General features: G+C 46.0%; 1 protein-coding gene across 4 annotated transcripts in view; it reads right to left on the bottom strand.

The window, feature by feature from the left end:
- The window catches only part of MIB2 (MIB E3 ubiquitin protein ligase 2), a 52,250-nt gene extending 43,388 nt beyond the window's left edge, over window positions 1–8,862 (bottom strand). For all 4 annotated transcript variants that reach the window (XM_075721754.1, XM_075721758.1, XM_075721755.1 and 1 more), the window contains exon 1: window positions 8,737–8,862. The gene's annotated coding sequence lies outside the window, so the exon portion shown is untranslated. The remainder of the gene's footprint in view (window positions 1–8,736) is intronic.
- Window positions 8,863–12,717: the final 3,855 nt, after the last annotated feature.

Below are 12,717 nucleotides of genomic sequence, written 5' to 3'. Positions count from 1 at the left end.
AGACAACAACTAAGATCAAATACCTCTGACCAAGGCTCAAAGCTGCTAAGTCAATAACCAAAGCTAGTATCCATGCCAATAAGCTCAAATTCAGACTTACCCTTCACTTCTCTGCAGCAAACAGTAAGACCCCGGGACAGCACAGTGGCAGACACATGTGTGTGCCCTCACTAACAGGATGCAGTGTGATTTCTCTCAAGGATACACACGATTCCCACAAATATATTCACTATTAAATGAAAGCAGACCAGAGAAGCAGCAAAACACACAGTAAATAATCCTTTTTGACTTACCACCATACAAGGAGCACCTTGTAGCTGTTGTCCCCTCCTGGCTCCCAGGTGAGGCTAGGAGCCATTAGCCCTCCATGCTGCCAGCTGTGGTGCCCAGCTGTGCTGCCTTGTGCAGCTTCAAACACAGAGGAGACCCTCCCTGGCTCCCTGCACACCTGAGCTCTGGGCACTCAAGCACCAGTTTCTAGCAGGGGCCCTGTCTGGAGACTTCTGCCAATCCCATGGCATTTTATTATCTGAATTCCAATTCACACCACTTCAATACCCAGGTCTACCACTTGCAAATCTCCCTCCTTGTCTGCTCTGAACTTTGGCTTTCCATTTGTATTGGGCCCAAAAGTCCTCCCATGGAAATACATATTCTAATTCTCTTCCATTTCCTCAGAAAAGAGTTTATCATTACTCCTCAACTCAGGCAGTCTCTTACTTTCAACTGGCTTCCCCACTGCTCAAGCAAAACCCTTGCCTTCTTAGCAGGCCTCTTCTAAGAAGCTCCTTAATTGTGCCTTCTATTACCTACACATAAAATCCTACTAAACAAGATAAATAACTCTAGTATAAGGGCTAATATTGAATTTCATCACATGATAAAGATTTTTTGCTTTCAGAATAGTTGTTTCAATAAATCATTCATTTACAAACACCAGGCTTTAATACTACCTCATAACACAGCACTAGTACAAGTCCCACTTTTTGATGTGGAAAACCATGCAGTCAGGCCCATTTAGTTGTTTATTGTTTTCCAGATCTCATTCCACAGCCCTTGCTCATACAAAGAGCAGCACTGTCAGATCAGGTCCTGTTTAGCCACTGAGACTAAAAGTCTAGTAAGGCCCCACTCTCCATTTCGGAGAAGGCGGTTTCCAGGGCTTGATCTTCTGTGGCTAACACAAAGATGGCTAGAGAGCCCAGCTGCATTGCAAATCCACAGTGCCTAATTACAGCACAGCAGATACAAACTCTTAGCTCCCAGCACTAGCAGATCTTCTAAGGCAGAAGAGTGACACTATCTCAGCCACTACCTGACAAACTTAACCAGTAGAAATTAGACTAAACCCATGAAATTCCTCCCCTCAGCCTGCCAACAGGATTTGCAGAATTGGCTGAAGTGAACAGTTCAATATTCCACTGCAAAGACACAAGGTCTCAATGACACTTTGCTTCACTTTTCCTTGTGCGGTCAGGATTTCTGTTTAGTCTAAATTTTGCAAAATGGCATCACTGGCACAGAGGGGGGAAAGAAGAACAGATGATGTTTCTGTGGCTTAAAGATCAATAGCAGATAAATGAAGCCATTCTACTGACAAATTACTCTCAGCAGAAAAAAAATTAGAAATGGGGCAGCTGCCACTACTAAAACCAATCAATCAAGAAAAAGCCTACATGAGGTTAAACCATTTGCATGCCCCATACCTCATCCACTCTCAAAGTATATTTAACTGTATTACATAAACAGAATAAAGCAGGTGATTAATATGCCTTTGCTCAGGGATTAATATCTTGTCATTCCAGCTTCACTGTATAACAGCAGGCACACATCCTCAAATACTGGGGTGAGGAATAGAGTGAGGAAATGCTAAAAATAACTAGCCAGGCGCTATGCCTAAAGACGGTCCCATTGAGTGCATTTTATCTCTACAATCAACACTTGTCCTTTACAAATGCCAGCCCATTGATCTGTTTTGCCTCAACTGAATTTTACATTCAGTTTACACTGATTGTATTCTAGCATCGAGTTGTTATGGTGAGAGGGGAACGCTGCCTTCCCGTTCAAGCTGTAGGAGTGATACTTTCCGTGGTTATCATGCTGACTTACTATCTATTCTTTCACCTTGTTAAAGGATGCAGGCCTAAAAGAAGCACCAGCAAATTTATTAATATTCAATAACAGTAGTTTTGTGCAAACCCTTCCGAGAAGCTTGACCCCAGCGTTCTGCTTTCCTAAAAAGTGGCAAACAATCTCAGAATAGATGCTAAAGATGGAAGAAGTTATAGAGAAGTTACACATCTTACATTTTCGGGTTCATTATGTGCAAGTGTGACAGTACCTAACAGCTTCAGTGGACACAAAAGCCAACTGAGCCAGCTGCTGCATGAAACGCAGTCAAAGGTGGGCTCTGCTTAGCTAGGGAAGAGCACAAGAGATAACTGGACAAAAGCCAAGATCCTCATTCAGAATTGCGGCAGAGGAACACTCAGTGATTCTTCTGAGACTGTCCATGGCAGAGCCAGAAGCACCAGATTGCAATAATCCCAGTGGAGTGACTCAGCCTCAAAGCCATGCTGTCTTCATACTGTAAAAGACTCCACCAGAAGAAGAAAATGCATCATAGCAAACAAGAAAATGAAATGCACAGGCACCACTTCTCCCTTAGGGGAAAAGGCAGTACCTCTATGTTTAACAGTTTGCATATACCGGCCTATCATCTGGACTGCAAGGAGGATGTACTAGGAAAAAACTAGCTCCACAGCCCAGAAAAGTCAGCATCCCATATGCTTCCAAAGGGTGAGACGGTATTTTAAAAACCCCACAGGGCTACCTTCTATTTTCCTTGTTACAAGATTTAAATTTCTTGGTTTTAAGTACAAACATTGTGGCCAAGAGTTCTTTGTTGTTATACCTGAATGCTGTGAAGTCCTCTGTACTTTTGAGGCTAAACAGACAAAAAGTACTGCCTACTTTCAGATCCAGGACCACCACAACTGAAGTCTCAGATAAAAGACACCTCTCCTTCATTTTGACCACAGATGGGATTCAAAAAAAACACAGCTTCAACATGGCTGAAGTCTCAAGAAATACACTAATCAAAGAACTGCTTCCAGTTGGGTGTGAAGGCATGCACAAAAAACTTGTAGTCTTCTAGAGCTATCAAATCAGAACTGAGCTGGCCTTGAACCTTCAGTTCTCACTTTACTTAAACTTCAACCCACTCTGTGATGACAACAGACACAGGAAAGTGAACCTGCTTCAAAAACCAAGCACTCATCTGCACAGCCTCAATTCACACTGGTTTTGTCACCAAGTTCTATGGACCAAAAAGGGATTCTTGTCAGCAACAAGTAACAAAATAAGTTAAACAGAAAGTGACAGTAGCAGCCTTACAATCTACCAGGAGCAAAGATATAGCACAGTATTTTTAATGAATCAGCTCCGTGCTAACTAATGGGCTAGACCCATGAAACAAACTGGATTGCACAGTAGGTCAGGTCAATATTTGCTTTAAACCATACAAATGCAAACACAACCTTTGGGAAACACCACCAGTAAGCCAAAAATACACAGCCGTCACGGGCTTCCAACAACAGAAGCTGTGGTATACCATAGTGTACTGGTTTTGGCTGGGACAGAGTTAATTTTCTTCACAGTGCCTTATACAGTGCTCTGTTTTGGATTTGTGACCAAAACAGTGTTGGTAACACACTGATGTTTTAGCTATTGCTGAACAGTGCTTAGAGAGTATCAAAGCCTTTTCTCTTTCTCACACTTCCCTGCCAGCGAGTAGGCTCGGGGTGCACAAGAATTTGGGAGGGAACACAGCCAAGACAGCTGACCCCAACTGACCAAAGGGATATCAGATATGGCATCATGCTCAGCAATAAAAGCTAGGGGCAAGGAATAGGAAAGGGGGATGTCTGCAGTAATGGTGTTTGCCTTCTGTTATACCTGACAAAGTCCTGCTTTCTCAATTTTACTCTTCCAGTTCTCTTCCCCATCCCACTGGGGTTAAAGTGAGCAAGCAGCTGTGTATAACCCACAACACACAGAAAGGTAGAATATCTTTTGCCAGGTCAGGGACGTTCAAAATTCAGATTTACAAGTCAACATCAGTCAAACCCTACAAAAGAAAGGACAAGTTCTCTCTACCAGCTTCTACACAAAAAGTTCAGGCTTTAAATTGGTGAGATCAGTGCTCATCTGCCCACTGGAGAATTAAGAGTGATTATAAGTAAAAGTTCACACTGGGCATCTAGTGGATCTCTCTTATTACATCCCACAAGATAATTGCTCATGAGCCCGATAAAATTTCCTTCTGGCTTTTGATGAACTGTGTTCTCTCCGGGAGGGAGAAAAACAGCTCCAGCCATTTGCTTTAATTGGACCTGACAGTTTGCAGATTGCTGCCTCAAGCCTTGAAAAGCTCAGTAGCTGGAGCTGATGAGAATACACTTTTTCCTCAATAGCAGATTTCAGAGTTAAATTTACATTGCATTACAGTAAAAACAACAAACACATACCACCCCTGCCCAAAACCACACACAACCAGGTGATGTTGTTTAAAAAAAAATAAAAAGCAATTATTTGCTAAGTTTGAATTAAGGTCTTTTTCACTTTACATAGAAAAAATGGGAGAACGGTATTTTAACTTTCCCATACCCTCCATGGAAGATCCCTGTGGTGCAAGTAAAACAAACAAAAATTCACAAGCATTGCATTGAGTGACTCCCCCTCCCCTCTCCGGCCAAGAATCACCATCACTTTTCTGGCCATTGGCATTAAGAGGTCAGTGGTCAGCCACCTGGCATCCCTTGCACTGGCTAGCAGGTCTTTTTGTGCCCATTCAGAACACTGACAAAAGTCACAATAAAAAAACCAACCCAAAATAGTTTAATGAAGCCAAATACAATCCATCCAGGGAAGCTAGAAAATCTCCATTACTTAAAGAACAAGCTCCACATATCTATCAGGAATGGTTGCGGTGTATTTTATCATGCCTTGTGGAAAAGGATGGACTAGGTGGCCTCATCAAAATCCCTTCCAGACCTATTTTCAATCACCTAAAAATGGAGGACCACACAGAAACAAAATCTGTCTTGGCAGCAGATTTCAACTGTGCTCTTACTTGGACATTGTTCTAATATATTTCTCAAAGGCAAGACCATCTGGCCCAGAGCTGATGGCATTCAGCCCTAGGTAAAGCTCTGGTCCTCATCTCTCACACCAGCTATCAACTCCTATTTACCATGAAAATCTGGGTTAAATCACTTAGAAGTTGATAATCCTCCAATCTATTTACACAATTGCCTTGTCTGACCAGAAAGGCAGTAATTTTCCCCACAAGTCATTCAAAATCGGAAGACTAACATTACTGCAGGAATGAAAAAATCAAGAGGAATTAACGCTGAAGTCCTTCTGGCAGACACGTGGTTGAATAGTGGGTTGGAGAAAACACAGCACTGTGGTTCTGCGATAAGGCTGTTCATAGGTATTTAGACTCTGGTACCCTCAGCAGCGGTGATACAATAGGATAACAGATCATCTGAGCTAGGAACGCAACTTCCCCCAACTTTTCAAAATGAAAAGTAGCTACTTCAGACTCTGGCATAGAGCAGGCTGGAGCATAAAACCTGCTGAATCTCTGATGAGCCTCAATAGCCCATGCTACCAAGTTTCAGATTCCCCTTCAGTCTTTCAGAACGGTCAACATTGCACTCCTGTCAGTTTTCAGCCTGGAACTTGCCCTTTCTGTGCTCTGAAAGCAGATCAAAAGGTGTAAGTCTAATCTTTCCTGACATGCCTTTGGCTAGAGAGGCATCAGCTGTGTGGGAGCAGAATGAATTGAGTTAGCTGTTGCTTTCCTCTCTGGTACTTAACGAGGGTTTGAGGGTCAGCACATACACGAGTTCACTGACAAGTTTGGTCATTTTAGAAGTACAGATGTTATCTTTCAGCTCTGGGTAGCTGAGTACTTTAAAGAATGCAAGAACACTTTACAGATGGGAAATGGAGCCATAGTTATATATGCAATTGATGGCAGAGCCAGGAACAAAGCTCACATATCCTAGCTCCAAGTTCTGTTCTCCACAGCCTGGCCCATACTAGTCACGGGGGGGGGGGGGGGGGGGGAAGAAAGCATCGCCCCTTGATCCAGCATGCATCCTTATATTCCTTGGGGTCACGTCAAGGAATGTGGGTTGAGGTCTAAGATCAGGCCATTTACTGTCCTGCTAGCATACACGTAACTTCACTGATGCCATTTTCCACATACAGACAGTCTAAATGCAGCAGACTTGTTTTGTATTTTTCGAAATTTCAAACACCACTACAGCTCTCATTACTGAGGGAGCAGAAATATTTAAATTCTGTAAGTCTCCCAAGAAACAAAAGACTCCACTTTCTCACTCTTTGCTTAAGGAGAGAAGCGTATCCAATGATCTCTCTCCAATCAGAGCTTCCAGGGAGAGTGTACTGAAAGTTGCACGGGTCTCCCTCCAAGCACACTATTACAACACCCTGGCCCCTCCATAAATGCCCTTGATAAGCCATGAATCAGAATCCTTGAAAGACAACTAGGACTTAGTCTGCTCACAGGACTTTGCATTCTATTCCTGGATCCCCGGAAAACAGCAGCTTGAAAGGGCATGATCAGTACTGTCGCAAGTGGTATGGTCACATTCAACATGACCCTGAACTCTGCCAGAGCCCAGGAGCAGTTCTGTATGAGAGATGACGAGCAAGGCAAACAGATTTGATGGGAACGGGCAGGCAGGCGCAACATGACCTAGGATAGCTTAATTATCAAGCTGGAGAAAGCCTTCAACTTCAGCAAAACCATAGGCAACCAAGACCCGTCTCTGCGAGCAACCTATACTAATGCTACATGTATGCAAGGCAAGAGATGAGCTTGTTTCGGAGAGAACTGCCACAGCTCTGAATGGCCCGTGGTGGTCATGTAGCCACAAACTTGTTGATCAAGGTAGCTTAGAAAACCATGAACATACCCATTTCCAAGTAAAAGTGGAAGGAGACAATTGCAACCACCATACTTGTAGTACTTCCACAGTTTTTGCAACTTGCAAGACATTTGTCAAAGTTTTAGCGCAAAGAGGCTATGCATGGACTCCCAATTCTTCCAAACCCATCAGTGGATTAGCAGCCATTACAGACCAAAACAGGAAAACAACAGATTCTTTATACACTAATTTGGCACAGGATTTTCACAGTCACAGAGCTTCAAACACGCATTCCAAATAAATGTCAAAACATATGAAGCTATACAGCAATATCATAAGGAGAAAATTAAGCCAACCCAAATATCATGCAATTAGGAAGATTATTCTCACATCAGTGACTCAGAGAGGTATGCAGTGCAAAGAGAAAGGGATGGGAAACATATTTACTTTTTTTTACCTAAAAAGAAAATAATTATTCAAGAAAACAGAACCGGTGGTGATGCTGTTAAATGACAACTAGGGAACTGTTTGTTAATGTGTTGCAGGCACACTTGCTAGTCCTAAATGAACTCGTGTCCTTCCACCACAGAAACAGACAAGATTAGTATGGAAAATAGGCGTCAGATACTGAAGATACATCAGTGCTAAAGCTGGGACTACAGTGTGAGTCACCTGACACCCAATCTACTGCCCTGTTAGTTGGCTGCCTTAAGGAAGAACTTCTTGAAGGGAACCATCATCCACCCAATGGAAGTTAGCTACTCCAGACACAAATACGGCAAGAACTTCTCCAGCTCTACCAAGGCTATTGAAGCTTTCTCCTTCTGATTTCTGTTATCAACATGACACACATCATCATTCCAATCATAACAACGTGGGTAATGTGGGTTATTTACAGTAACCACATCCCTTGACAATTCACTCATCTGTATCCTGAAACCATGGATGAAAAATTCAACAGGTAATCAAGTATGGAGGAAGGACCTTGAAGGATTAACAACGGCATTGTTCTTCATAGGAAGTAGTTTTAGGAAACCAAGGAGCTGTTAAACAGAGGAGAAATAAGAATGGTATCCCATTTGAGCCAAACAAACTCCTCCTATAGCAACAGAGAAGTGCAGAATATGTAATGAGGCTCTTAGCCAAAAAGAGAGAAGGTTGAATAGTAGAGCCAAGCTCAAGTGACCTCCATGAAGGTGAGCCAGAGCTCCCTTGTTTCTACGTGAGGTAAAAATTAGAATTTGTTACATTCAGAGAGTAAGTTCTGGAGTTGAGTGTCTGCAGGGAAATCGGAACAGACATATGTAGTGCTGCCAATGCAGCTGTACCATCTTCTCTAGGTTTAAGTTTGGTCCTTGTTTTCATGACTCCTTCTCAGTTCAAGAAGATTGCAAATATCATAGAAACACAGGAGAGAAAAAGCCACATGTGCTTCAGTTCTGAGTTATATTCAGCATACGGCACATGCTCCAGGGATACAAAATGCCCAGTAGGAATCACTGCCAGTGTTTCAGCACTCAGCTCTCACCTTAGCAAGGACTTACCTGCAATACCTGTTTCAGAACAGGAAAACAGGATGTATGTTTACATGCTCCAGGGCAGCCAGCATCCAGAAAAAGATTTAAAAAAATGGAGCAGGAGCAAGCAGACGCACCCCACTCACTACAGGCTCAACCCTGGCTAAACGTGGCAGAAGGAAAACTGGCCACTTTGAGCAGACCTATTCCCAGCTCAGCCCATGGAAGAAAAAGGGAAAAAAACAGGCACGTACCTGACGGAGCCGAGAGAGCACAAAATTCAGACAACCCTTCAGAAAGCCACTGTCCTTAGCCAAGGGCTGCGTTTGCTTCCTTCCCTCATTCATTGTCGGCGCAGGAGTCGGAGCGGCGGAGCTACCACAGCGGCCTAGGGAGAGAGGAGAAAACACGAGAAGCGGCTCAGGTGGGCGCCGTCGCTGCAGCCAGCGGCCGCCGGCTCCTTTCCCACCCGAGACCTGCGCCCTACGAGACACGAGGCCCGCACCGGCACAGGCGGGCTCAAGCCCGGCCGCAGACCCCCACCGCCGCCAGCACCAGCCGCCCCGTCCCGCCCCGCCCTCCCCCGGGGCCCCGCCGGGAACCGCCCGCCCCAGGCCCTGCTCGGCAGCAACACCCAGAGACCCCCCCCTCCGCCCGCGGGGCGCCCAGGCCGTGAGGCGGCCCTGAGGCGGCCCTGCCCGCTGAGGCGGCCCTGCCCGCTGCCCCGGCCCCGCTCACCCCCGGGGAAGCGGCCGAGGAGCCAGGCCGCGCCCGGCCGCCCCGCCGGTGCTGCTGCTGCTGCTGCAGCGGCGCCGCTCGACTCCGCTCCCCGCCGGGGCCGCCCGCACGCCCCGCCCAGGCCTCTCGCCGCCGGTGACAGCGGGCGGGGCACGCTGGGAGAGGTAGTTCGCTCCCCGCCCCCCGCTCCCCGCCCGCGGGGCGCCGACGACTACAACTCCCAGGAGGCCCCGCGGCCCGGCCCTCGCCCTGCGGCGGGGCCTGCGGGCCGGGCTGGTTCGCGTCGGCCGCCCCGGGCTGGCGGTGGGCTTCCCGGCGGTGGGCCCGGGGCAAGGCCCGGCTGGGCCGCGGCGCCTCGGCCGCGCGTTTCGGCCGGGCACGGCTCCCGCTGCCCCGGCGCGGCCCCGCCGCCTGGGCTGGCGAAGGCCCCGCCGCTGCTTGAGGCGGGACGGGGCGGCGGGTCCGAGCCGCCCGTGCTCCATGTGTGCGCTTCGCCTGACGCCTGTGTGGTGGCGAGGGTAATAAATATTTGGGATCGCTCCCTGTTTGCGCCGGCAGAACGGGCATTGAAACCCGCGGGAATGGCTGACCGGGAAAGGGTGCGGGGTCCACGCCAGGATGCTCTTTTTTAAGCATCTGAGTGTTCGATTTTGGGGGGTCATTTTAGGATAATTTTAGGATAATTCAGTCAACGGTAAGGGAGATTTGGGGATTCAGGCTCCGAAAGCCTCTACCGGCTGTCTGTCGGACAGCCTTCTGCCAGGGATGTCTTTTTGGCAAGATCGCAGCTCAGATATTGGCCGCGTGGGATCATCGGTGGCTTAAGTGCCACCACGCGTGAATCGGAATGCGTGAGTCTAAAAGCATATGGTATTACTACATTTATAATGACTTTCTTTTCAAAGAGGCAGGGGCAACGTGTGAGTTTGCATCGTCTCGCTGGTGATGCCCATGACGGTGTTCACGTGGATCTCGCGCCTCGGTAGGACACGCTCCGCTGACTTTACCCCTGCTGAGGGAGACAGGTAGGAGGAGTCGGTGTCCCTCGTCCTCTGTGTTGTGTAAAGGTGATGTTGGCCAGAGCACTTAAACACGCACGTTGGAGCGATTGTGAAAATGTGAAGGTGAAAATGAGCGAATTGAACCCGACTTGGTTCTGACCAGAACTGCAGTGCGTTTTACCCTTTGGCCAGAAGATGGAGAATGAGTACTGTGAAGTGCTTGGGAGCGTGGTAAGTGCATCTGAGCATGCACTGAGCCTCTCTCCCTCAGCTTGCTTTTTACCAGAGATTTATATGTTAGGATAAACAGATTTATATGTTAGTATAAACATAGAAACACATTAGAGACAAGTGAGTACACCCACATCAATTGTCTGAAAAGATCCATTCACATTTAGAGTAGCTTCTTTTGTGCTCAGTCGATAAATATCAAGATAACTTAGGCTTTACTTTTGCCAGTGCTTGTTGTAAACATGTGAACTTGCACTCCCAGACTCTAAGTTATGTCAGGCTTTTTCTTCCAGCTCATCTCTCTTTTCCAAAACTGGAAAACTGTTTTAGACTGTCTGTGAAGTTACCTTCTCAGGCAAACACGAAGTCGTACAGCATCAGCGGCTTAGTCCATGGCCAAGATAAAAACTTTACTGTGATTATTTTGATGAGATTTTGCCTTTGTTTGTATATAACCACTTTGGACAGCTGGTATTTTGGTTGTGCTTAACACCAAAGATACTGCAAATGGCAAACCTCTCTAGCGTGTAAAAAAGTGTGAGCTCCAATGAATCTTTTCTAGTGGGGCACCATTTGTGAAAAGCAGTGAGCCAGCCTGGCATGTATAACCCAGAGGCAGTCTGCAGGATATAAGGAGTTCTCCTTTTGAGGTTTACAACTGCAAGACAGACGTAGGAAGTGCTGTATCTAAGAGAAGGAAGGACTTGAGAGAACAAGGTAACTGTCCTCATGCACAAGGCTGATACTGAGAAGAAAGAAATAACCTGGTTTGTGTGCTTAGGGGGTAAGCCAAAAAGTAATGGGTCAAAATGCAGCAATGAAAACTCAGGTTGGATGTTAGGGAAAACTTTCTAAGGCTAATGAAATGCTGCAGAAGACTGGCAAGGGTCCATGAAATCTCTGCCTGAACAGGCATTAGGAACTGGTTAGGCAAACACTCCTGAAGTGACAGGGTAGAACTGATACTGTTTGGTACAGGGCATGGTTTAGAGGGCCTCTTGAGACCTTCTGATCTGTGTTGCTATGATTCTTTGATCCTACATTTCTACAACATGCGTCCTCTGGCATCTAGTAAACTGGAGTTCATCTCAGTTTCTTGCTTGGTGAGGACGTTATAATGCTTACTGCAATGGGCTGGAGTGGCACAGCTCTGGATATGGGAGAGAAACCTCTGCTCTTACATGGCCCTATGCTGGCTTTCCAAATACATTACTATTTCTTTGCCCACTGGATGCCGCTGTTACACAGAAATATTCACATACTATTTCTGTAGGCTTCTGCTCTAGGCACCTTCTCTATCAGACATGGAAGGCCACTTCAGGGTCAGCCAAGCTGTACAGATCTAGCCCTATTAACCAGCCTTTTTTTACAAAAGAAGTCACCTTAACATTTTGCAGCTTACTGACGTGGCACATGTGAACCCTGGGCCGCGAAGGTAGGTGCCTATGTGATGGCAACATCAGCAGCAGAAATCTAGTGATGTTCTTTCAAGGTGATTGAACTGTACATGGAAAAAAAAAAATATTGGCTGCTGAGGGGAAAACAGGTTGTTCAAAACGTGTCTTCAGGTCACATATAGAAGGCCACTTTCCCCAACAACTATGTCCTGCCGTGCCTATTTTGCATGCTCAATACAGGAATTTGTATGTGGAAAGACTGGTTCTGAGAATTCTCTCCTTAAAAGCAAAGCCTGGAAATGGCAGCTTTCCCTGGCTCACACATTGCAAATGTGCACTGATGTTACGATTACACCTTGTGGCACTGCCTTCAGAGGCAATGACCTGGATAAAACAGAAAGGATATGCATGGCTTCCACTTTTTAGAGAAAAATGAACAGTATTTCTAGCTCAGTTGAGTCTCAGAATGAGCCAGAAAGTGACCTACATCCAATACCCAGCTTTGGGAATTAACTTTGAGGAAGTTCAGTTCCACATCTGGGTCTCTCCTCTGAAACAAATGGAACTGCAGTCTAATAGAATCCAAACCCAAGGGGAATTCCTCTTTATTCCTTTCCAACAATCCTTAGCACTGAAAAACAACTATCCTGATTTTTTAATCCACATTTCTTACTGGAAAAAAAATATGACTCCAAGTTAATGCAAACCTTAGGGTTTGAATCCTTCAGATTCTAACAACTGAACTGTTTCCTGATGTCTTGAGCCATTGGCCTTTCCGGCGCTGGTCTAAACAACAGGATATTTAAAATAAGCCAGGAGTTGTGGCAAAGCTACTGCGACAATTATATAACAGAGGTATATGTTAAAG

Source organism: Pelecanus crispus, chromosome 15 (genome assembly GCF_030463565.1).
Source record: "Pelecanus crispus isolate bPelCri1 chromosome 15, bPelCri1.pri, whole genome shotgun sequence".
NCBI lineage: Eukaryota > Metazoa > Chordata > Aves > Pelecaniformes > Pelecanidae > Pelecanus > Pelecanus crispus.
This window is presented reverse-complemented; position numbering and strand designations above follow the sequence as displayed.